General features: G+C 44.2%; 1 long non-coding RNA gene across 1 annotated transcript; it reads right to left on the reverse strand.

The window, feature by feature from the left end:
- Positions 1–26390, reverse strand: LOC120639026. Its single transcript, XR_005661139.1, has 4 exons — positions 26354–26390; positions 5631–5694; positions 3724–3786; positions 1–533 (listed from the first exon to the last, which is right to left on the reverse strand). It is a non-coding gene; the product is annotated as an uncharacterized LOC120639026 (long non-coding RNA).
- Positions 26391–27013: the final 623 nt, after the last annotated feature.

The raw sequence follows: 27013 nt of genomic DNA on the forward strand, positions 1-27013 counted from the left end.
TTCATTCAGTAGAATTTTATTGAGCCCTTAAAGTGAGCAACAGTAATGCACTACAGTTCATTATTCTAGTCTTCTGGAAAATACAATAAATGACCCAGATCTTGTCTTCAAGGAGCTTACAATCTATTGTTACATTATGCAAGGATTATGGAGAAGGGAATTTTGTCGTTCCAAATTGGGGCATGACAGTGGTGGTGATGATGAACCAGTGGCTTTCTGATTAAAGTGAAACGGTTTCTTCCAAAAGTTGGGCCTCCTCCACTACCACCACCACACAGCTGGCTGCTGGCCCCTCCCAGACATGCAAATCATCTGGGATGTGATACCCAAGAACCTTGCATTTTTCAAGGGATCAACTCCCTTGAAGATGAGAGGCTTATGGTCACCCTTTGAAAGATAAACTGATCTGATGTAGGTTTCAAAAGGCAAGTAACCACCTTTTAAGGTAGATCCACATGTGGCAATTAGCCTGAAATGACATCACTTTCAAGAAAGTCCGCTGGATTGTCTTGGTTCCAGAGAAGCAGCTTGGCCTAGTGGATAGAACACAGGTCCGGAAGTCAGAAGGATCTGAGTTCCAATCCCCACTCTGCCACTTGTCTGCTGTGTGATCTTGGGTAAACCACTTAACTTCTCTTTGCCTCAGTTACCTCATCTGTAAAATGGGGATTAAGACTGTGAGCCCCGTGTGGGACAGGGACAGTGTCCAACCTGATTAGCTTGTATCTTCCCCAGTGCTTGGACCAGTGCTTGATACATAGTGCTTAATAAGTGCTATTATTACTACTATTATTATTCTGAGAGGAAGACAAGAGTTCAGAGCTCCAGGCAAGCTGTTTGGTGGTGGTAATAGTTCCTAAAATAAAATATGTGGATATACTGGGGGTGGAGGGTCACAAGATAAAAAGGCTTAAGATCTGCCCTGGTCGTTAAACTATTCCATCCTCCTTTTATCTTGTCTTTCCTAGAGTAACCTGAAGCTCCAAAAGGAGAGCAGGAGGGTTGGGGGGGAGGGAGAGGGGAGGGAGGTTAAACCAGGTCATAAACTAGACCTATTCTAGTGATACATATTAAATATTGAATGCTAAGAATAATTAAGAAAGAACCTTGACAGTTGTGAAAAATGAAACCTTGATGAAATTTTCAAAGAACCTGGTCACTGTTCCAGCAGGGATTCACAAAATGGAAGCGTTTGTATCCTTGGGAAAGCATTAAGCCTTGCTTCCGCTCTTGGTTGGAAGAAATAAAAATAGAGACAGAACTAATGACTATAAAGGAGCACAGATTGTCTCGTTTTTGTGTTCAGCATTATAACATGTTACATAAAGAGGCAGCAAAGAGAAGATAATGAATTGTTCAAAGCCTAATGCCGGATTGTGCGCAAGCCCCCAAAACCCTGTTCCTTAGACAGTTTGAAGACTCCTGTTGAAAATCGTCTGCAACCAAAATGAATGGATAAGCAACATCTTTAAAAAAAAGCTTGAAGCAATGCAGACATTTTTGTAGTGAAGACTGACACTGGCCATCCCTGTGGCTTTGTTTGTACCTCATTTAACCGGAAGCAAAGGGGAAAGGGCAGAAGACTACTGACTTTGCCCAGTCACCTTCAGAAATAGTGACACCACAAACAGGTAGTAGATAAAAACAGTTAATTAAAGCTAGAGAAATCATCCAGAAAGTCTTCTGGGGCTCGGGGAAAAGCAAGAGGGCACTGGGTATGGGATTACAGTAACTTCCAGAGGCACCAAGGGGCACCTCCCCATTGAGTCACCCAAGTCATTCATCCATGGCTGCTGTGGTCAGCTCTTAGAATTGGAGCGTAAGTCCCTTAAGACACTCTGAGCACACAAACTCCCCCCTCCCAGTCAATGGTTGCCTCTCATGCCTGCAGGTTCGGGGAGGAAGGTCCGTGATAGGCAGCCCTACAGTCCCTTCTCTAATTTAGTAGACTAGGGTGAGGAACAGTCTGTGTTTTCACTGAAGGTTCAGAATGAAGTTCAGAATTAGCAAGTCAACGAGCAGTAGGTGGAGCCTAAATGGTTGTATTATTGGGGTATACTTTCAAGCCTCTTGCTAAAGCTAAACAGACTTTCATTTTACACATTTTGGAAAGCTGTCAATCAATCACTCAATTATATTTATTGAGCACTTACTGTGTTCAGTCCACTGTAATAAGCACTTGGGTAGAGTGCAATATAACAGAGTTGATAGACCCGTTCCCTGCCCATAGTGAGTTTACAGTCTAGAAGTGGAGACAAGAGTGGGCTCTACCTATCCATAATTAGAAAGATCATCTAGCAGAGGGCTAGGGCTGGAGAAGGATAAGCAGCTAGATTCTCCCCCCCCAGCAAGGAGCAGAGGGAGCTATGGAATTCCTGCTTTGATACAGCTGGGAAAATCACTCCCCACACAGCAGTAATGGAGAATAGTGCAGCTCTGCAATTCATTAATTCATTCGATTCATTCAATAGTCTTTATCGAGCGCTGTATGCAGAGCACTGTCCTAAGTGCTTAAGGGGGTATAATACAACAGAATTAGCAGACACAGTCCCTGTCCATAATGAGCTTACAATCGAGAGGTTACAGTCTAGAGTGGGTCATAGATAGAAGTTGTGTTAGGAAAGAGTGAACGATAAGTGGAGTGTCACAGGTGAAAAAAACCCAAATATAAATTGGGGAAAGCTGCTGGAGGTCCTTGAAACCAAAGGTTAGGAGTTTTTGCAGAATACAGATGGAAATAGGTAGACAGTGGCCATTTGTGATCTATGAAATGTCCAGAGCTATGGGAAAAGACCTGGGTTAGGAGCTTGTTAGTGTCCCTGGATTGGTCCAAGTCAAGGAAAGTGGAGGTAATGGTTTTTCCCATCGGGTACCACCACTTTACCAGCCTTCCTATCCTTACTAAACTCAGAGAGCCAAGTCCTGTCTCTAGTCCCCTCCAACAATGCTGTGGACATCGTCGCTTCCTTGTCAGTGACTTGACATGGATCCAGTGCTAGGGATAAGGTGGCTGCAGCAGCCCTAACTAGATAGAAACAATATAGGTTGGTGAGCACTACTCTGCTGTGAAACTTAAGGAGATGACAAAATAAAGTACTTTGATCTTTTAGGAAAAGAAGACAAAGTGTTATTGAAAGAATAATCACCTGAGGTAAACACAAAAAAAGACTGATCAGGGTTCTAAATACAAGATTAATTTGGGGGCTTTTTATTTCTTACTAGCTAGAGATTCCCCTCTTGTGCATGTTGGCTGACAGTTTAAATTACAGAGAGGATGACATTGTTATTAGTATTGGCAAATATGATTGATGGGCAATTTTAACCAGATCCTCTTAGTGCTGAATTACAAAAGACGCTTTCAGAATCCAGATAATTAGCCAGCAAGCTGGCATGTCCTTTGTAATATAAATGTGTTTGTTTTTTCATTTAAAAGGGGCTAAAATATTAACATTTATTAAGTTTGTTCACTCACAGTCATGTAATTAGTAGATTTCACACCACAAGAAAAAATTCTTCCCTTTTTAGCAGATGGGAATTTCAGAAGCAATTGATGGAAAATAAATTAAGCTGTGACCAAAAGAGCAATAGGCCAAAAAGTCAGAAGACCCCTATCCACTCTAATTCTCAGTCACCCACTGCCTACAACCTCCTTATCCTCCATCAGTTCAGAACCAAATATTGTTTCTTCTTAAAATGAAGGTATTTACAGGAGGGGACACCTACCTGATTTTTCAACTCTTTGAACAAATCCCCAGTTGGGCACCATATATGCTGCTCTCCTTTGCCCTGGCATGAAGGGAGAAAAACAGATTTGTCAACTGAGACACTCAGTGTTGGCTTCCTCTATCCCTCACTACCCTCACTATTGCTAACTCCCATTTCCATGTCACACCTTGTCCCCTGCATGGATATATATTTGTGTGAGATGCTTTCAGAATCCAGATGTGTGTGTGTGTGTGTGTGTTAGAGACAGAGACAGAGAGAGAGAGGGAGAGAGAGAGGGAGAGAGAGAGAGAGAGAGAGAGGGAGAGAGAGTACCTCAGTACTGACACTCAGGCAGATCCCCAGACACAAAAAGGGTATCCACAAACCTAATAGAGGGGTGGGGGCCTCGAATGAAATGGAAGGGCTTATTCATTCATTCATTCATTCAATAGTATTTGTTGAGTGCTTACTATGTGCAGAGCACTCTACTAAGCACTTGGAATGTACAATTCGGCAATAGATAGAGACAATTCCTGCCCAATGATGAGGTCACAGCCTAATCTCCCCCGATGGCAGCACAAAACAGAATGAAACAAAAAAGATAACATTATCATGATAAAACAACCCTATCACGATAAAACAACATTATCATGATAAAGATCCCAAGGCCCAGGGTGGGTGTCAGAGCAGTCAGACACTTGCCCCAGCTCAATGGAGACAGTGGCCAAGCTATTCAGATCCAGATTCAGGCACTTAAGTAGGTTTTGACAGAACTTCAAGCTCACGTTAGTCAGACGGGGATTCTGACATGCCAAAGCTTAAGCCAGTGCCATCATACCTGCATGCTCTGACCTGTACCTGCACACCCATTGTGACTCTAAGCAGAAATCCCTGATCCCTAAAGATTTCATTCAGTAAAGAATCTCAGCTATTATTCAACCTACCCTGGAATTCCTGCTGTCAGTGATTCATTAGTAAGAATGGAAAACATTAAATCACTAAATGCAGTCAAGCCTGCTTAGTTCCATTAATGTACCCATGAATATTAACCAAATAAACTCGTTACTGCATTTTAAAGTGTCAACTTTTTCATATCAGGCCTCAAGCCGTCCCCACATCAACACATTTCCTGGAGATTATCTTTAGTGGGCTTTCATTTGCTCCTTTTAGGTTGGAATGGGGGAGAAGAATGGAAAGGAAGTGGAACTTCTGATACCTTTTTTAAAAAAAACTACAGCTCTGAGTCAGTCTGAGGTTACAGCTGTGTAATGACTGTTTCCTGAGACTTTATAGCAGTTACCTAAGGTCATTAGCTTCCAAACTATTTTTTAGCCCCTCTTCAAGGAACTCCCCTAGTTTTGGTTTATCTCTGTCCTCATGAAATCGTCAGGAAAGCTAGCTGCAGCTGGTCACAGGAGAAGCCACCTCTGAGTGCACCATCAAGGGGGTGGCTGTGGGGCAATGGTAGCTGAAAATTTGAAAGTCTCCCTCTACCTCAGCTCCTGCTAAAAGAGCCCACAGCTGGGAAGTAGCACCTATGTTGACAGGGAACTGGGAATGGAACTCAATAGCTCCAGAGCAAATTCAATCATTCATTCAATCATATTTACTGAGCAATTACTATGTAGTGAGCACTGTACTAAGCGCTTGGGAGAGTGGTTGAAGGTACCTTTGGAGAAATGCTCTAGATTTGGGGCTGGCAGACCTCCAAATGACACCATTACATTATGCTGCACACCTGGCATAACATGCAGTCTCACGCACTCTGAGTATCCGGTGTCTGCCTCCTAGGGAGGAGGTGACCAGATGTCTAAAGCCAGCCCTGAGAGTCAGAGAACTGAGGTGTCATAAAGGTGGCCTGAACCTCTGCAAGTTTTCCTGTCCACCTGTTAAAGTGTCCTAAAAACGTTGGGGTTTTTTTTCACCTTTCAGGAAGTTCAGCAAGAAGCATTTTCCAAAATGAGGAGCATAAAGAGGGTTTTCAAGCACCTGTAATGAGAAAATAACAAGAAAGTAAACTATATAAGCGAGTTGTGGATTAAATTCCGGACTTGCTGGCCCTCAGTGCCCTCAACTGTCACCCTTGGTTTTGAGGGTTAAAAAGTCTGCTTATTGTTGTATACTTCAAGTTAAAAAAATTGCACTCTGGAAGCTTGTTGTGGGTAGGGAATGTGTCTATTATACTGTTGAATTTTATGCTCCTGAGCACTTAGTACAGTGCTCTGCACATAGTAAGTGCTCAATAAATATGACTGATTGACTCCAGAGAAGGGAAAGGTGGCATGAGGAGTGGGAGTGGGGGGGAAAACAGGAGGAAGGAGGATGTTTCTTCTGCCACAAATGAGCCTTGTAGGGTCATGTCCCTGCTGAAGGTGAGTGAATCCTTTCCATGCATGTGGGTAAGGCTGAAAAGGACTAGCAGCAGTAGAATTTATGGAGTGCCTACCAGGTGCCCACGAGTGCTTGAGAGGTACCAAACAAGCAATTAACACATTACCTGCCCACAAAGAGTTTACACTCTAATGTCAGTTAGAGTGTAAGACTCATAGGGAACCAATATCCCACTCTATCCCTGCTAGTCATATATACTGTAAACTCACTTTGGGCAGGGAACGTGACTGCTAATTCTGTTGCATTGTACTCTCCCAAATGCTTAGTACAGTGTTCTGCAGATAGTAAGTGCTCAATAAATACCATTAGTTGATTGACTGATTGACTGTCTTTTGTCCAGCTCTACAAGAATTCTGTGGATTATTATGACAATGGAGGGACAAATACTTTAGGCATTAATTGTTAGGTGGATTTGGTCCTGCACTACATGGTTCATGCACTGTAATGATCCAAAAGGCTGATCGACCCTAGTTGATAGGATGTTATGGAAAACAGTGTGGCCTTATGGAAAGATCCTGGGCCTGGAAGTCAGAGGACCTGAATTTCAATCCTGGCTCTGTTACTTGTCTGTTGTGTGACCTTGGGCAAGTGACTTAATTTCTCTATGTCTCAGTTTCCTCATCTGTAAAATGGAGATTAAATCCTATTCTCTCCTACTTAGACTGCGAGCCCCATATGGGATAGAGACTTTATCCCACCTGATTATCTCGTAAATACCCCAGCACTTAGTACAGTGCTTGGCACAAAGTAAATGCTTAACAAGTTCCACAAAAATAGCTACTTTGTATGTTTAAAATAGGAGGAGTGATGTATATTTTGCTTGTTATTTCTGACTGATCCTCTCTGACAGTTAATTGATGCACACAGTCTAGCAATCCAGACTCTGCCACCTGTTCTTTCTCTTGTCCTTTGTCTTCTCTCTTTCTACTTCATTTCTTATTTTATGTTTGCCACTTGCAGCACTCATTGTGGTTTTAAACCTGCCTCTTGGTCCCGATCTTTGCAGAGCCTCTGCTCAAGGACCACAACCATGATCACCTCCCACCAAGGTTGGTCGGCCTGCTGCAGTGGTCTCCCAACAGAAGCAGCGAGGCCTAGTGGAAAGAGCCCAGGCCCGGGAGTCAGAGGACTGGGTGCCAATTCCAGCTCTGTAACTTGCCTTTTGTGCGACCTTGGGCAAGTCGTTTCACTTAAATTGTGAGCCCCATGTGGGACAGGAACTGTGTCCAACCTGATTAATTTGTATTTACCCAAGGGCTTGACACATAGTAGGCGCTTAACAAAAGCCATTATCATCACTGTCATCATCAACAATCTGCTGCTTTCTCTCCCATTTGAGACTGGGCTTCATTGTGTCTTTAAAATATTTGTTCTGTCCTCCCTAGCTGCATCTGTCCCATTTCAGTTGGCCATACGGCAGCTACTGGTTCATTTTGCCATGATCCATTTTCCTCATATGCCCCGGCTAGAGAAACCTGTGTTGCTACGAGTGTTGCCTCCATGCGGAAACTGACTACAGCCTACGACCTCACTATTGCTTAACCGGCCTACCACTTAACATTGAGAATTCACTCATGAGGGCTGCTGATGAAAGGGCTCTAGAAGCCACAGTGTGCCTTCTTTTGGTAGGGCCGGATCTCGCAGCCATTTAGAAGCTTGGACATAGCTTTGTAAACCTTCAATTTGCTGTGAGGCTTTATATCTCGATGCCTATTCGGTCTACTTGAGAACTACAACAGACTAGAAATTCAATGACCCCAAACTGTGACATAACTGTCAGATAGGAAAGGCATGTGATTGAGGAATGGTAACATTTGGAAACAATACTTTGACTATAAGCTTTTTGGTTGGCAGGCACTGACTTTACCTTTCCTTTTGTTGCAAAGCCTTTTATGATCCTGAACAGGTGATAATTAATTATAATATATATAAACTTAAAGCATTTTGGTCTAAAGACAGTTACCATTAATTTAAAGAAAGACCCGGGGGCTGGAGGGAGGACCATATATCAGGAAATCCCAGTTCTAACAATTTTTTGCTTCTGGTCCTTGCCATTACCTTGCTGCATGACCTTGTGTAAATTACCTTAAACCCTTTGAGTCTCCCATACTTTCATCTGTAAAATGTGAAGAATAATATCTACCTATCTGCGGATTAATTTGTGGTTGTAAGGGACTCTGAAAATACAGAGCTCCAAATATGCTCTGAGCTATTACCATTTATCTATTGTTGCCCTGAAGGTGAGATATTTTGCTGTCAAAACACAGAGGAGACTATTGCTAGGTTATTTATCTTTGCCACATAGTAGGTGAATTGAAGGGAGGTACCATGATCTAAGGAACACTGCTATTGGTCAGCTTCTATTTTGGATTTTTTTTTTTATGGTACTTAAACACTTCCTATGTACCAAGCACTGTACTAAATGCTGGGCTAAATACAAGATACTCAGGTTGGACACGTGGTTCTCACAGTCTAAATAGGAAGGAGTAGCATTTAATCCCTATTTTACAGATGAAGTAACTGAGTCACAGAGAAGCATACTGGCTTGCCCAAAATCGCACAGCAGACAAGTGGCAGGTTCGGAATTAGAACTCAGATCCTCTGACTCCCAAGCTTTTTCCATTAGGCCATAATACCCCTCTGGCTGTCCAGCAGCCTGACCTCCTTGGCAGTGAGGAGAAATTGCTTGGCAAAATGTTACAGTTAAACAGGGGAGAACTGCAACCCCGAGATATTTAATGCTTCCTCTTTGTACCATTTCCTCTGTTGGGCTAAGCAGGTCATGATTTATTGGGGTAGAGTTAAAATGTCTCTGTATTAACATATTAAAATTTTGAGAGGGCTGAGGGAAGGGAGGAGCCCCCTGGGGGTGTGGATGGAGGGTGAACAAAAGGGAAGGAAGATGGTGGCAAGGAAAAAAGACCAAGAGAGAGGAGACAGGGAGAGGGAAGTCCTCTAGACTGTAAGCTCACTATGGGCAGGGAACACCTACAAACTCTGTTAAACTGCACTCTTCCAAGCATTTAATAGAGTGCTCTGCACATGGTAAGCACTCAATACACACGACTGATTTGATTGAGAGGGATGAGAAGGAACAAAAGAGAGGAAGAAAGAGGGAGAGAGATAGAGGAGGAGAGACAGAGAGAGACAGAGAGCAAGATAGGGTAGGGTGGCGATCTGGGGAGAAAGGAGACCAGAAAAGTGGAGGACATTCACTTACACTGCCCATCAGCTTGGGCCCCAGCAGTCAGTCAGCAGGCCCACTTCACCTGAAGCTCCCACACAGCCAAGTGGCAGAGGAGACGCTGGCTGCCAGGCCCAGTCAAGCAGCAGTGACCAGAGTGGCTGTGAAGACCATCACCATAGCTGACCTAAGTCTTCCTGGACCCTTTCTTGGAGTTTCTGGCATGTCCAGAAATACAATATACTGACCACCCCAAAAAAACTCCAAGGAAAAGCCTGGGAAGAGCTGAGTCACTCATAGAGCCAGCAGTAATGGTGCCAGCAGTGATGGCTGCTGCTGCTGCTGAAGAAGAAGAGGAAAAACAAAGGAGGAGAAGGCAGGACAGACTCACTCTCCTCCTCGCTGCTGTCCTGCAGCTTGAAGAAATTAAGTGATTTGCCCGCGGTCACACAGTAGGCAAATGACAGAGTTAGGATTAGAACTCAGGTCCTCTGACACAGGTTTTCCACTGAACAGAGTACTGTGCTGCCTCTCCTACTCTGTTTCTCAGCTCCCACTCTCCTATTCCCAGGTGAAAGCAGGATCCTGATGGGTCCCCCATCCAAGGCCTTTTAGACAGCAGGGCAGAACCTTACTAAGAATGGGATGGTCCCACCAAAAGCAAGATGTCTGGCCACATTTCTCTTTATGTATTCTGAACCCAAGGTCAGGGCGCAAGAGAAAAGCTGGAGATAGAGGTTGCTATGAATGGGAAGTATTTCTAAAGATACTGTTAATGCTCCTCAAGCCATCTATTACACTGGATGACTCCCTCAGCTTAGAATATCTTCTCTCTTGGTTTCTAGCATTTTCTCACTTTTTGTTGTTCTTGGAGCCAAATGCAAATGCACTTATGCAAATGCACTTTTTTAAAATAAATGAAACTTTATCTTGTTTGCATATTAGAGAAACTAAAACTGAACCATCCCTTTACATTTAAAACCACTAGCAAAATGGGGATCGCCAGGCGGCATTCTGGATCAGCACTACTTGGGCGCAGAGTTGGTTTCAAGAAGTAAGGAGGATACTGAGCCACATTAATGGGTGGCCCAAATGAAAAGAAACCATTTTGGCTACATTCCAAGTTTCCAAATAAAATCTAATGTTGGAGCCATGAGATAAAAATCCCTGGAGCAACCAGTAAAGAATCCCAGCTGAATCTTCAAGCCATCCCATGGGAGATCTCTCTGCCGAATGGATAATCTCCCTTTTAGACTCATTTGAGGAACCTAACCTTTCTTACAGTGTGCGGGAGGGGAGTTTGGATTTACATAAATCCAGTATCTGTTGGGAAGGAGAACTGCCCCCTCACTATCATCAGAAGTACATAAGACAGCCAGGAAAAATGAGGGATAGGCTCTGCAGAATTCGCAAGACATCTCCCCCAGGATGGCATCTGGAACTGCTGCTCCCTGATCTACCCTATGCACTCTCCATCCAAAGAGGTGTGGCAAAAAGGGAAGCCACCAGTCCAGCCCTCTGCTATCACCCAAGTGGGAAGGGGGTTAGAGTCCCTAGGTGGGACATGAACTGTGTCCATTTTGATTATCTCATATAACCTCCCTCAGTGCTGAGTACAGTTATGGGCATACAGTATTATTATTAACTGTCGAGTTGTTTCCGGTTCATAGTGGCTCCATGGATATACTTTCTCCAGAGCGTCCTGTCCTCTGCCATAATCTGCAGTCTTTCTAATGGTTCTTCCGGTATTGTTGTAATGGTCTCTATCCATTTAGCTGCCGGTCTACCTCTTCCACATTTTCCCTGGACTTTCCTAGCATTAGTGTCTTCTCCAGAGGCTTAGTCCTTCTGATTATGTGTCCAAAATAAGCTAATCTAAATAGAGTCATTTGGCCTTACAAAGACCACGTTGGTTTTTGCTACAAAATCCATTTGTCACTTTTTCAGGCAATCCATGGTATTTGCAAAAGCCTTCTCCAACACCACATTTCAAAAGAATTGATGTTTTTTCTATCCTATTTTTTCACTGTCCAGCTTTCAGATCCATACATTGTCCCTGGAAACCTTAGACAATTTGTATCTTTGTGGCAATTGTTACATCAGCATATTTCATGACTTTTTTCCAGGCTCTTCACAGCAAGGACATACAAGTGCTTAACAAATACCATTATTGTTATTATTACTTTATTATTCTTTCTGTGCTACCTTGGGCAAGTCACTTAACCTCCTTTGAGTCTTAACCTTTTTTCATCTGTCAAGTAGGAAAATCATACCTGCTTCTCTCTACCACAGAGGGATGTGATGGGGAGAAAAGGAGGTGGCTGATGTAAAAATGTCACTGAAAAAATTTTAATAATAATACACTCTATAAATTCAGGATATTATTCTTCTCTTTCAAACTAATGACAAAAAGGATATTTGAGGTGAAAACAAATATCAAAACCTAACCAGCTCATCTCCTCCAGAAGTTACAGATTTAATCAAACAAATACAAGCAGCATTCTTTACTGTGTGGTCCACAAAAATGGCTGCTTATCCCATTGGGAGAGCAAGTAACCATTTGCAAGACTTTCAGAAAGCATCATTCACCAGAATGAGCAGTCACAGTGTGGCCTAATGGAAAGACCCTGGGAGTCAGAAGACCTGGGTTCTAAACCTGGCTCTGTTGGTTGCTTGCTGTGTGACCTTGGGCAAGTCACTTCACTGTGCCTCAGTTTGCTCATCTGTAAAATGGGGAGGCAATACCTGCTCTCCTTCCTACTTCGATTGTGAGGCACATATGGGGCAGGGACTGTGTCCAACCTGATTAACTTGTATCTACTCCAGTGCTTAGACCAGTGCTTGATACACAATAACATTTAACAAATAATAATAATAATGATGATGCTGAAGATACTACTACTTCTAATAATAATGATAACCTTGAGTTCTACCCTTCAGCCTGCCATGGATAAGCTGAGGACCTGTTGCCAAAAGTTTCTCTATCTCTCTGTTTCTTCATCTGCAGAATGAGAATGAGAGCACAAACCTGCCACACAAGCAGGGGGCTGAGTGCTTCAGCTAATTAAAGCCATCACTCCGGTATAGAAACTAAAATGAGGCCTCTTGCTGGGAAAGGCAATGTTGTAATTATCAAGCAGCAGATCTGCCCAGATGCTATGGGATTGTTAGAAAGGTGGGAAATAAATGTGATCCATCTCATTCAACCGGCAGAGAATGATATAAAGGTAGAAACACCTGGAATCATCCCAGGCCAAGGCCACTGTCCTACTGCAGCGGATAAATTCGGCTGGATGGAGTTGGTTATTGCAAATCTACAGAATCAATCAATCAGTGGTATTTATTGAACATTTAACTATGTGCATGAGCACTGTAGTAAGCACTTGAGAAAGTACAACAGAATTAACAGACACGTCACCTACCCATAACAAGCTTACCGTCGTTACAGTCAGAGAAACAGTGTGGCTCAGTGGAAAGAGCCTGGGCTTCGGAGTCAGAGGTCATGGGTTCGACTCCCAGCTCTGCCACTTGTCAGCTGTGTGACTGTGGGCAAGACACTTAACTTCTCTGGGCCTCAGTTCCCTCATCTGTAAAATGGGGATTAACTGTGAGCCTCACATGGGACAACCTGATGACCCTGTACCTACCCCAGCACTCAGAACAGTGCTCTGCACATAGTAAGTGCTTAACAAATACCAACATTATTATTATTATTATTACAGTCCCTACCCATAAAGAGCTTACAGGGGAGAAAACATTTGTAAAATGTACAGAAGAAAACAGTTGTAAAATACAAGTGCCTCTGTCTGGTTTGTGAAGATACCCAAGAGTTTTGTCTAGAGCAGAGATTAGTTGGAAGTGATCAGCACCATTTATTGCACCCTTTAGGACTAGACAGGTCTCATTCGGTAACGATAAAGTCCAAATCTCTCACCCTGGATGTTTAGTATGGATTCAGGAGAATTTAGGCCGAAAGTTAGACTGTAAGTTCATCATGGGCAGGGAATATATCTACCAACTCTGTTTTACTGTACTCTCCCAGGTGCCTAGTAGTAATAATAATTGTGGGATTTCTTAAGCCCTTACTATGTGTCAGGGACTGTACTAAACGCTGGGATGGAAACAAGCAAATTGGGTTGGACACAGTCCCTGTCCCACATGGGGCTCACAGTCTTAATCCCCATATTACAGATGAGGTAACTGAGGCACAGAGAAGTTGTTATTCACCCAAGGTCATACAGCAGACAAGTGGCAGAGCTGGCACTAAAACCCAGGTCCTTCTGATTCCCAAGCCTGTGCTCTATCCACTAGGCCACACTGCTTTGTTACGGGCAGGAAGCATGTCTACCAACTCTATTACACTGTATTCTCCTAAGAGTTTAGTAGCTAGCTCTGCACACAGTAGTAAGTGCTCAATAAATATGACTGATTGATTGATTGAATGATGCCTCTTTGTTTCTCCTCTTACACTAGATGCTTTGCCAAGAAACATGGAGGGAATGTATGTTTTCCTTCAGCTAGAGATACCCAGTGAGGCCGAGCAGAAGGTTTGAGAGCCTGCCAAGAGACAATCCATGGGGGGGAGGTAAACACCTCATGGAAATGGGTTGAGCCTCCCCGATTTTCACAAAAACGCTGGGTGAAGCGAAAGTTTATGGACCCTGTTTTATGAGAGGTATTAGTTTTTTCTGTAAACCTGGCATTTTACACATTCCATAGAACGCCTATTGCACAGGAGGCTGAGATTAGAGTAATTGCTCTAATACCCATATGCCACAGTGCAGAGGCAAAACACAAAACAAACAGCCTGCTCAGACTCAATTTGTCCCAGGGACTCTAAAGGCCTGCACTTCTCCCCAAGCTATCGCCTCGGCCATCAGTGGCCAGGAGGGGAAAGGGACCCTAGTAGGTGATGGGAATCGTGGGCTGGGGGGAGACTGAGGAAGACTAGATATGCCCTCCCAGCACTAATCCTTCTGATCCTGGGACTAGAGGTCCTGGACCTCTCCCTAAAGGTGCTGGGGCTGAGCCTTGTTGAGTCTCAGCAACAATTAAGAGCTGCTTCAGCTGGTCACTGAAACAGTAGGCCCAATTTCTTAGCTTTGACCCAAGCCCTGCCAACCCATTCTGGCAATGCAGAAGACCTGCCAGGCAGGGGTGCTGCACAGGCTCACACGGCCACTGCATCCAGGGCTGCCTTTTGTTCCCCCAGTGGGGCCAAGCTAACCTTTTGGGATGTCCAAGGAAGTTTATAAAGACTAAGCCAGTGGGCTGGGCTTCTGGGCCTGAGGCCTCCCACCAAGGATCCAGACCTAGAATTTACTTTGAGGTTTCACTTATAGCACTCGGCAGGCCCCCTCTTTATTGAAGCCCCAGAAAGGGCTCTCTGCTCCTGCTCTGCCTGCCAGATGCTTTATACCCCCTCCAGAATCTATTCCTTTTGCCAGTTCCTGATTACCTATTGCCTCTACCATCTTCTGTCTGCTAGATCTCCTGTCCTCTTGCCCCCAACCCCTTCCCTCCACCTGTTGGACCAGCCCTTTTTGTTTTTGTGGTATTTAAGCACTTACTATGTTCTAAGCACTTGGGTGGATTCAAGGAAATCAGTTGGACACAGTCCCTTTCCCACATGGGGTTCATAGTCTTAATCCCCATTTTACAGATGAAGTGACTGAGGCCCAGAGAAATTAAGTGACTTGCCCAAGGTCACAGAGCAGACAAATAGCAGAGTCAGGGTTAGAACCAGGTCTTTCTGACTCCCAAGCCCAGGCTGTATTCACTAGGCCACACTGCTTTTCCCTGCAGCATTGCCCAGACATCTTACCACGTGGCCACTCTTGTCATTTCCAGGCTCTACCCAAACTCCCCCTCACATTTGGAGGAGACTTCACTCTCCCTTTTTCTCCTCTCAAGCCAAAAGCAGACAGATTCAGCCAGTTGACCAACAGCAAAGGCTCCAGAGTTGCCAACCTCCCTTTCGCTTCCCCGATCCTCTGGGTCAAAAATCAAAGGCCAAGCCTAGGCCCCGCAAGGGTCTGTCCTGCTTCCCTAACCCAGTGAGCAAGACTTGCCTCTCTTCTTCAGCCGAGTGGGATTTCATCTCGCCCAGGATCTGATGGCACTGCTCTTCCATCTATAGAAACAATTCATCATTGACTTGGCATTGGGGCCGAGGTGGCGCTCTGGGTGTGGGTGGGGCCATCTGTGTTTCACACCCGCTCAGTGATTGTCTTATGAAAACCCAGCATTCTACCCAGAACTGCCAGAGGAGCTCTCACACGGAGAGTGTGCCGCGGGTGATGCTGCCTAGAGACGGATTGTCTGGTTTGGGATCATTTGATGAGGAGAGGCGGGGGTAAGAAAATGTGTGGCAAAGTTTGCAATCTGTCCAATCTGTTCCATGCCGTTTCTATTTGCACTGAATTGAGTGGCTCATTTCTGTTCTTGCTTCTTGCATTGCTCTTTGGGACAGTTAGCAGAGCTGAAAAGTAGCTCTTGGACCCCTCCCTCTCTTCACTGGCTTACTTTATTCATCGAGCCTCTTGAGGAGGGATTTATTTTCTGCCTTAACTTGGGCTAGAGCCTGTGCTTTTTGCCAAAAACAAGCCACAGTTTTGACCTAGAGGTTGGAGAAAATTTTATTGCACAAAAACAAATGTGCAAGAAGTTAATTACTCGACTATTTCCCTTATTAATCTACCAAATCCCCTATCCCCAATCTATTTTAATGTCCATCTCCCCCTGAGACTATAAACTCTTTGTGAACAGGGACTGGCTCTCCTACCTCTGTTGCATTGTACTTTCCCAAGCACTTAGTAGTGCTCCTCACCCAGTAAGTACTCAATACATACCACTGCTTGACTGACTGAAGAAGCTGAATGCCATCAGTTATGTGAACTTTTGTGGACAGGGAACATGTCTACCAACTCTGTTGTACTGTACTCTCCTGAGGACTTAGTATAGTGCTCTGCACACAATAAGTGCTCAATAATTACCACTGATTGACTGATTGAATCAGATTTCACATGCGGCTCACAGTCCAAGTAGGAGGGAGAAAGGGCACTGAATCTCCATTTTAAAGATGAAGAAATTGAGGTACAGAGAAGTGAAGTGACTTGCTCAAGGTCACACAGCTGGCGAGTGGCAGAACTGGCATTAAACCCCAGGTCCTCTAACTCCCAGAGGCCCCAGGCTCCTTCCACTAAGCCGTGCTGCTTCCCAAGAAGCAGCTTCCTGAGAAGCAAATTTGTCACTGCATGTTGTATGGAACAACAAATACCTTTATTTTTAGGATTTAACTATGGACAAGTAATCCTGCCTCATTTTCCACTCTGCTTTTACTGCCCTACTGCCAGACTGTCCCTCTAGAACACTTCCTCTCAAAGTAATTCACCTCATCAGGGCCTGGCACTCCTAGTCCTCTGCCAGAAATGGGAAGGCACAGAGGACCAGGAGACCAGCCCAGGTCAGCTCTGGGGCAACCCAACCCAGGCACGGGGACTCGGCTACTGCAGAAGCCACAGACTTTCCCAAGCTCCTGTGTGCTGCATTCACCCCCTGAAAGTGATAGTAGGCAGCCACATAGCCTTGGCTCACCGTTGTGACCTCAATCTCCTCGGAAGTAGCACTACAGTCTATTCACTGCCACTCTGAAAGATAAGGCCAGAATATATCATTAGGTGAGTATGAATGGGTAGGGACAGTATATTTAATTGCCTGCACAAGTCACTGACAGTTGGTCTCCGGGCCCTTGTAAACTGTCTTGAGGCTATATTCAGGATATCCAACCAAATGGGGTCAGAATTGGGAGTATTGACTTCCATCATTCTGGTAGATGTCCTGAAGTTTTGGTTTGTGAGGAAGGGCTAATGGCAGAACTACTAAAATTCCATGTGGTTAGATTTGCCCAGGACAGATGTAAGTCAAATATGGATATTTTCAGCAAAATAAAAATCCTTTCAAAAAATACATCTGCCCCTAATACACACAGGCATTTAGTCTTTTCATTTCACCTTCTTTCCCTTCCCTCCACCATCCCTTTGATGATTACGAAGCAACGGATGGACAAAGGGTCCGGATAATCCACGAAACTGATATGTCAGTTAGTCTCTACATAATCAAGAGTTTGTTGTACATTATGGCAATGCATGCCCAAGGCTTAGGGCCTGTAAGAAGCAACATGGCGTAGTGGATAGAGCATGGGCCTGGGAATCAGAAGGTCATGGGTTCTAATCCCGGCTCTGTCCACTGTCTGCTGTGTGACCTTAGGTAAGTCACTTCACTTCTCTGTGCCTCAGTTACTTCATCTGTAAAATAGGGAATAAGACTCTGAACCCCATGCGGGACAAGGACTGTGTCCAACACAATCTACTTGTATCCACCCCAGTACTTAGTACAGTAGCTGGCACACAGTATGCGCTTAACAAATATCAGAATTATTATTATGAATATTAAGAAATCTGTTTGAGAAATGAAAGCTGCAGATGGAACTCAGGAGTCTCTTTTTAGATTATGAGCCCCGGTACGGACAAGGACCATGTCTAATTCCCACCCATGTATTCTTTCCCAGGATCTAGTACAGTGCTCTCCGCACAGTAAGTGCTTAACAAACGCTACTACAACTACCACTATTTGTCTCCTATTTCCATCCATTAATTCAGCCTGGTAGTCAAACTTCCTTCGTTGCTCTGGCTTATCCATCTACAAGAATAAGGCCAAAAAACCCTACTGAAGCTTTTTACAAACGTACAGCAAAAGCGAGGAGCTCATTCACACTTCAGGGTCAGAAGACGCATGAAAAGACCCAACTCAGATTAGTGCATTTTACGAACTCAGAGGCCACTGAAGAGTTGCCCGAGATGGGGGAAATCATCTTGCTTTGTCTCACATTTGGATGTAATTCTTGGAGGAGGGGAAGGCCGCTTATCAGGTGCTAGAGGATCGGTGCTGAATCAGCAGCCCCCCACCCTGCGCCAGAGGAGGCATAACTGTTTCTTTTTCTCACAGAGGCCGTTTTGACAAAGCCTTGACCAAGCCAATTATTTGGAAAAAACATCCTTCAGTACTTCTACTCATGTGTGCCTGTGGGTCTATGCAGAAGGCCCTATATTCTGTGAATATCGTCCTTTGCTGTGCCAGCAGAGGGAGAGCCAAGGAGTGCTTGAGAAAGAAATCCCAGGAAGAGAAAAGCAGATTGTGGAAAAGGAGATATGAGCAAGTGACATTTTTATGAAAGACTGTGGGCGCACCAAGCAAGCACCCAGTAGAAATATGCAGATTTGGTGCCCCCTGCTGTCTCTGCTTTAACAATTGGAGCTGCCAGTGTAAGTGGGGGGGGGGGGGGGGTGGAGGAACCACCAAAAAAAACAAAACCAAAACCCACCACCAACCAAAGCCCAAGAGCATCAGATACAGAAACACCAAATTCTGCACGATGGCTCCAGCACCCAAATGCAGGAGAGAGAGGTCTTTGCCAAGTGACTCACTTTAATGAGTTTCATTCCCTGGTAGGGACGTGGTAGAGGCAGAGCCCTGAGAAATGCACCTAAAAATATCAACAACGCATCACTCATGATATGTTGAGGAAAGAGAAAACAAAATCTAGCCAAGGAGCTGTGTCCCAGAGAAATCTTTGGGAAGCATACATATTACGGGGCCTTCAGTCCCACTCTTCTTTCCCCTGACCACCTCCCTCACAATCACACATTCTCTCTTTATATAAATTGTTATGGATGAGATTTAAAAATGAGTGGAGTCAGAGGGAAGACACTCAAAGGTACAGGGTGAGCATTTCTACTTTATCATATATACATTTAAGCCAAAGTACTCAAATGTTTTCATTTGGGACCTCCCCACCCGTGAAACTCTTGGGACATCCACACCCACTGTTCTCTTCCTCCCCTATTCACCACCTTCCCATCCCCCTGCCCTCCAAAATACTTTCCCATAAAAACCCCAGTTTGACTTGCAGAGGCCATTAGGTTTGGAGCTTTGTAGGATTCTCCATCTCAATATATCTTTGGGGTTAGGAAGGAGGAAGATAAGGAGAAAGAGAAAGAGGGAAGGAGGAAGGCAAAAAATGAAGGAGAAAGGGAGGAAGGGAGGGAAGGAGAGTGGGAGGGAAAGGAAGGAAGGAAGGAGGGAGAGAGGGATGACAGGAGGAAAAAAAGAAGTACAGAAGGAAAGCCCAATGGATAGCAAAGACCTTTCACATTTTTCATATATTCATTTTACTCTACTTATTCTCCCTTCTCCCCTTTTCCTCTTCTTCTACCTGCTTTCTTTTCTCTCTCCATTTCTCCCTTTAGATTTCATCTTTTTCCTTTCCTTCCTACCCAGGTTACCACTGTGGAAGTCCAAAGCAACAAAGGTGACCCTTTCCCTCTTCCACTAGATTGCCCCTTAAATTCATTCATTCATTCAATTGTATTTATTGAGCGCTTACTATATGCACAGCACTATACTAAGTGCTTGGGAAAGTACAATAGAGCAATAAAGAGAGATAATCCCTGCCTACAAGGAGCTCAAGTGACACTGAGTTGTGCAAACCAAAAGTTCCAGGTGAATCTGAGGCTGCCCAGCATCAACTAGGTGGGTGGGCAGGTGAGAGGAGGAATGCTAATCATTGCATTTTCACAGCATGACAACATTAATCAATCAGTGGTATTTATTGACCACTTACTGGATGCAGAACACTGTACTAAGCGCTTGGGAGAATACAATACAATGGAGTTGGCAGACACGTTCCCTGCCCACAATGACTTTACAGTCTAACATGCTCCTTTTTATCCATGAAGTGAGAGTTACCAAATGCAGAGTCCTTCCCCAGCCCCCCTATATATGATTCCAGTGGGCAATCCTTATCAATAATATAGCTACCTTGCACTTATGGAATATGCTAACTGGAAGTAAGTGAACCTCAGAATAAATGCAGCTTCCTTTATTTTGTGGTTAAAAACCCCAGTGGATAGTTGCCCCATTCTACAGTTAGACGTTCTTACACTGAAGATGGACCCCATCTCCAGATGGGGTCTAGAGGAAATACAATATGACAAATAGGCAGTAATACAGCTGGAGAATTTGAAATGCTTCCGCCTTTATTACTGAGAAAGAAAGTTACTTCAAAGAGTAGCCCTCAAGAATAACTGTGTCCATGCTCCATTATGGGTGTTGAGGACAAAGCTAACAACTCAGTTATCAAGTTCTTCAGGGTAGAGAGAGTCATAAGAGAGAGAGGTTGGTCAGCTCTGTGTAAGGAAAGTTCCTTGTATGTAAAAACAGCTAATAGCAGACTTCACCCAAAATACCTTTCTGATCTTACAAGAGGCTTCTGGTGGTCTTTTAAGAGGAGATAAACAATAATGGGAAACTAGAATGAAAGTGACTTCTCCTTCATTACTCTACAGTGGCAAGGGACATTTAGACTAATGTTGTTGGATACAAAAGAATGTTTAAAAATTAGGTTTTCTTCACTGACATGCAAAAGCTTTTAATCCATTGATTAAAGGCTTCTCCAGAGTTTTGAAATGAAGACTTGGCAGCGTATGGAAGGCAAAGACTTTGCATGGTGATCCATTTCCCTGGGTTTGAATGTCCTTGGGTGAAGGTAAAAGCAAGACATTAAGATCATTTTTTTCATAATGACAGTAACAGCACAGACTTAAAGCAGTTGGGAGTCCAGTGTTACTCATTTCAAACTAAGGTTACATTCAGAATTGTCAGAAAGTGGGGACAGAGCTGTGGCCTGGGAGTCAGAAGTCCCTGGGTTCTAATCGCAGCTCCACCACTTGTCTGATGTGTGACCTTCGACAAGTCACTTAATTACCCTGTGCCTCAGTTACCTCATTTGTAAAATGGGGATTAAGACTGTGATTCCCATGTGGGACATGGACAGTGTCCAAATGATCCGCTTGTATCTACCCCAGTGCTTAGAACAGTGCCTGGCACAAATACAAAGAAGCAGTGTGGCTCAGTAGAAAAAGCATGGGCTTAGGAGTCAGAGGTCATGGAATCTAATCCCGGATCTGCCACCAGTCAGCTGTGTGACTTTGGGCACGTCACTTAACTTCTCGGTGCCTCAGTTACCTCATCTGTAAAATGGGGATTAAGACTGTGACCCTCACGTGGGACAACCTGATTATCCTGTATCTACCCCCGTGCTTAGAACAGTGCTCGGCATATAGTAAGTGCTTAACAAATACCAACATTATTATTATTATTATTATTAATAATAATACCATTTTTTTAAGTGGTGTTTTTTCTACAGCCCAGACTGATAATGAGCTAGATATTTACCCTCTTCCAGCTGGTTTTCAGGAAAGGCCTTTAAAAAAAAAAGGTATCTGTTACGTGCTTACTGTGAGCTAAATACTGTTCTAAGCATTGAGGAAGATAGAAGCTAATCAGGTCAGACATAGTCCCTCTCTCACATGGGGCTCTCTTGGTCCAAAATGATGGGTTGGTTTAACCTCCAGGTATGGCCATCTGCTCTGTAGAATCCAAAGATGAAAGCCCATTGGCAAAGGAATCACTGCCAGGGTTTGCTCCCAGCATGGAGACAAGATGCAGGCTTCGGGCCTGCCTACCTAACCTCTAAGTTGGTCAGGCAGTAATGTTGGTGTGATGATGTCTCCAGGGCCTGAAGCGGAAAAGTCAACCAGCAGGCAAAATCAAGCTGCTGCCCAGCACCATCAGAAACCTCACACTGCCAGAAGGTTTCGGAGCCCCCAACATGTTTTGACTGGCCTGTAGTATTAAGGTGGAACCAAAGTAGTCTTGTGAGACCCGATCCAATCATAGCTTCCCCCACAAGAAATTTGTTTCAGGAATTTGCAATGAACTTCAGAACTCCCCAGGGTATCTCTGAACCAAGGTCCAAGGTCACAAAGCAGACAAGTGGCAGAGCCAGGATTCAAACTCAGGCCCTCCTATCAGGCCCGAGCTCAATCCACTAAGCCACACTGTTTCCCAAGTGACCCAAGCCTTGCAGGGTCCTATATGTAGAGAAGCAGTGAGGCCTAGTGGGAAGAGCACATGCCTGGGAGTGAGAGGACGTGGGTTCTAATCCCAGTTGTGTGATCTTGGGCAAGTCACTTACTTCTCTATGCCTCAGTTCTCTCATCTGCAAAATGGGGATGTGATAACTGTTTTGTAAAAGTATTTGTTAAGTACTTACTAGGTGCCAGGCATGGTACTAAGTGCTGAGGTAGATACAAGCTAATCAGGTTGGACACAGTCCATGTCCTAAGTGGGACTCATAGTCTTCATCCCCATTCTCACTGTTTTCTCTCCCACTTAGACTGCAAGCCCCAATGTGGGACTTGATTATCTTATATCTACCCCAGAACTTAGTAAATAGTACCACTTAACAAATACTATAATTATTGGTAGTAGTAGCCTTGTTATTATTAATGATTATAATAATAATAATTTTAAAATACCCAATCAAGTTGTTGGCACAGCAGATAAAATAGTTTTGTACTTCCCCTCATAGAGCACAAACATTTAATATGAAATTTCAGCATTTTCCATAGCCCTTTCTTAATCCATATATAGTAATAGCCCCATGGAGGTGACCCAGGCATTATCATTCTCATTTTATAGATGGAGAAATTGAGGGACTGCAGTGGTTTGCCCAATACCAAGCAATGACTCAACTAGGAAAAACCAGGAATAAAAATCAACCAATAGAAAGCAGCAGGCCTGATTCCTCTCCTCTTGAAGCCAAACACTTCTTTACGCTTCCTTTCCCTTCCCTACCCAGAAATCTGGACATATCCTCCAGAAGCAAATTCAAAAATTTATTTTAAGATTTCCAGTCCAGGTTGACAGCCAAAGAGGTGAAGCTGTTGGAGGATCCACCTGTGAATTTTGGCATCTCTGCACAAACTCTTCCTGATCCTGGAGTTCAGCTGTTCCTCCTTTCTCTTGCATTCAGTGTTACACAAAACCAGCCATTATCTTCCGCCTAGCCAGAAATACCTTGAATTTCCTGTCACCAGGTTTATAATGATTAAGTAGAAAAAATATTTCTCTGGGATTTATCCGAAGCCATTCCTACTGCCTCAAAACTTGAGCCATTTGGAAAGCTTGCTGTCTAACATTTGCCTATGAGTAGGCGGTAGAACACCAACATACAGTTCTTGTTTGTGCCTGCCAGGCCATGGTATTTTGAAGTGGTTGGCATTTGCGGAACAGCAGCCCAGCATCTGCAAGAAGGTTGGGCCAGGATTCCCTATCTGTCTTGTCTGTGCCAGCTGTGTTTTCATTGGCAGCCCTACTCCTTTTTGCCTTTCCTTGTGGGAGGATCCTGTCTCTCTTTCCTTCTCTTCCTCTCTCTCTCTCCCTCTTCCCTCTTCCTCTATCCCTCTCCCTCCCATTCTTCTTCTCTTTCCCCCTCCACCTCTCTCTTTCTCCTTGTCTCTCCAGCTTCCTCTCCCTCCCTCTCTCCAACTTCCTCTCCCTCTCTCTTTCCAACTTGCTCTCTCTCTCTCCCTCTCCTCTTCCCTCTCTTTCTCTCTCTTCCTTTTACCCAGAACAACTCTTTGGCATACAGTCATGTCAGAGGTTGTGTGAGGATAAGATTAAGAGGGTGGAACCTCTCTCATCTGCTTTCAGGGCCCTAAAGCTCAACCTTTAAATTGTTGATAGACTTGAAGAGCTGCTTTTGCTATAGAACCAGGACTTCTTCTTACTTCTTTTAATTATTTCTTATTTGTGTTAGTTTTTCAGAACCTCATGAACATAAACACCTTGGAAACCCTGTTTCATACCCATGGTGGCAATGAAATAACAGTAAAAGCTTTCTTAATAATAATAGTGGTATTGAAGTGTCCATACGGTGTTAGTGCATGAGTTCTATTCCAGTTAAGACTCCAAATTTAAGCTGCCCTCCTGGAAGTAGTGAAGTAAAGCAAATGGATGGATAGAGGGAGAAAGGAACAAGGGAAATAGGAAAAGAGGAGGGAGAGAGGGAGATGAGAGAAGGAAAGAAAGGGGAGATATGGTGAAAAAAGAAGGAAAGAGGAGGGAAGAGGAGATTTGGACTAAAAGGAAAAACTTGGGGAGAAAGCAGGAAAGAGCAAAAAAGAAGAGACTTTAATCTCATAAGAACTTGGAGAGGGTGTGGTGGCAAGCCACAAAGATGATTAAAAGTTAGAAAATTAGGTTGAAGAGAAAAGGCTAAAGGAATAGCTGCTTCCTACTTCATTATATGATAACACAATAACCCTGTTCTAGTTCATTCTTTTTTCCATACACCCTTACTTTTTCTAAAAAACTAATTTAAGATGCACATTGATTTCCTTGTTGTCAAACATGGCATATTTTGCAGTTTCATGAACCCCACACCCAAAAGCACAAAGGAATATGGGTTGTTGAGTGAGATTTCCTCCTCCTTTTCCCCAAGACAATCACTTCTTCACCTCCCTTCCCTCATTCTCCAAACCCTTCAACATTTCCTTGAACCCTTAAATGAAGAACTATGAAACAGTCCCTTCTCAAAGGCAAGCCAGTAAAACACCATTCCACTCTTTTTCCAATCAACTGCATCTGTCTTGGACCAAAAAGTCATGTCACTGGTTTTCTGCTTCTGCTTTCTGAGGTGCACTCGTTTAGGTAAGAGGTTCCTCTGTGGTCCTTCCTGCCACTTAAATAGCTCACCCCAAAAATAAAATCCTGGTTCCCAACTCCCTGGAGTGAAATTTTAATTTTGAGGACCAGGATGAAAGTGGGAGTTCCCTGGCACCTTCAGGGGCAAGAGTTTGTGTCTGCCACCCAACGGGGCAGGGATTACAGGCCTGTAAAATCCCTGATAGCAGGGATCATGTCTTACTATCTCTACTGGGCTCTCCCAAGTGCTTAACACAGGGCTTTTCACAGGTAGGTGCTCGATAACTAGTGTTGACTGATTGCGGCAGCCCTGGACCCACCTTCTGCCCAATCCAGCAGCTGTAGTCCCTCTTCCCCAGCTCAGGGGCCTACAGCCAGGCTTGGGCTCCTGCCCCACCAGCCAGAGGGGGTGGGGAAGGGTCAGCTCAATATTTCATGATAGCTATTAATAATTAACTAACAATACCAGGAATTTCTTTAGCACTTTCACATCATATTATCCCATTTTACCCTCCTGACATCCCTGCATGGCAGCTACTATTATCTCTATTTTATAGATTAGGAAACAGAGATAAATTGGCCTGAAATCACATAGTCAGTCAGTCAATCATACTAATCAAGTGTTTACTGTGTGCAGAGCACTGTACTAAGCACTTGGGAGAGTATGATATAACACAACAGGATAGTGGAATAACTGCAATTAGAACCAAGGTCTCTTGTTTCCAGTTCCTCTAAACCATGCCTGTCTCTTGTTCAGCTCCAGATCCAGGACAGGTCCAGATTCCCACATCAATTGGAGGGACGAGAGCACACGGCCCCCAAGAGTTGAGGGCTGGGGAGCCCAGGCCTGCCACTGATTGCTAGGGGCAGGAACTGGGGAATGGTAGTGAAGGGTGGTGCAGTGAGGGATAGCCTAAGGGTGAGCCACTACACAGTCAGTAAGTCCATCGTATTTATTGAGCGCTTACTGTGTGCAGAGCACTGTACTAAATGCTTGGGAGAGTACAATGTAACAGACACATTTCCTGCCCACAATGAGCTTACAGTCTAGAGGGGAAGACAGACATTAATATAAAAATATAAATTACAGGTAAGTACATAAAGGCTGTGGGGTACTATAGAGGTGACTTCAGCTTCCAGCTGCCCTATTCAACTCCAAGGGGCAGAGTAACTTAGTGACAACTGCCCATCTATCCTAAAAATTGGGGGGCTTTGCCTCCACAGTCCCAGTTTCGGGGTTGATTGACCCTCCATTATCTCCTGGATTGTCCCTGATCTCAGTTTTGGCAGCAAATAGCAGCAGTGGGTGACCCAGTAGGTTCAGTCAAACCGTGAAAGGTTTGAATGAGGAACCAGGGAAATAGCAGGATTGATTCGCCCCTTAGTGCTCCAGCGCTGCTCTGGCAAAGGAGGAGACAGAGACACAACAACTTCGCCCCAAATACCTCATGAATATGAGCGTACCTGATTAGACATTCAGAAATGATAGCATCACTCAAATAGTCATCTGCGGAAAAAAAGCAAATTAATGAATCAACCCTCTAAGCTTTTAAGGCTGAAAGATTCAGAGACACATTACGGATTTTGTAGTTAACTTGGAGAATCATACACAATTTTACATTGTACTCTTAGATCAGTGTTTTTTAGTTTACTGCCTGCTAAAGCATTGAGTTACAATAGGTATTTGCATAATAAATTTCTTTGAGGGGAAAGTGCTAAGCTCCTGCTAGTATTAATTTAGGATATCTAGTCTCCTCTTCACCCTTGGGAGGGTAATAATGGCATTTGTTAAGTGTTTATTATATGCCAAGCACTGTATTAAGCGCTGAGCACTGAACTAAGCACTGGGTATAAGCTATGTCCCTCTCATCCCTCCCCACAAAGGGGCAACAGGCCCCAATCACCTCATGCCAGTCTTGTCAGACTTACGATTGAACAAGCACCCTTATGTGTCCTCTCTACTGCAATGACCAGGAGGCACAATTCTTATTCTCTCTCTCACACACACTCACAAACACACACAGAGCTCCTCCCCAGCGACAGCACAGGAACCAACAACATCCATCCACACCGATAATCAGACAGAGAAGCACCATAGCCTAGTGGAAAGAGAATGAGCCTGGG

The sequence above is a fragment of the Ornithorhynchus anatinus genome, chromosome 19, assembly GCF_004115215.2.
Source record: "Ornithorhynchus anatinus isolate Pmale09 chromosome 19, mOrnAna1.pri.v4, whole genome shotgun sequence".
In the NCBI taxonomy this organism is placed as follows: domain Eukaryota; kingdom Metazoa; phylum Chordata; class Mammalia; order Monotremata; family Ornithorhynchidae; genus Ornithorhynchus; species Ornithorhynchus anatinus.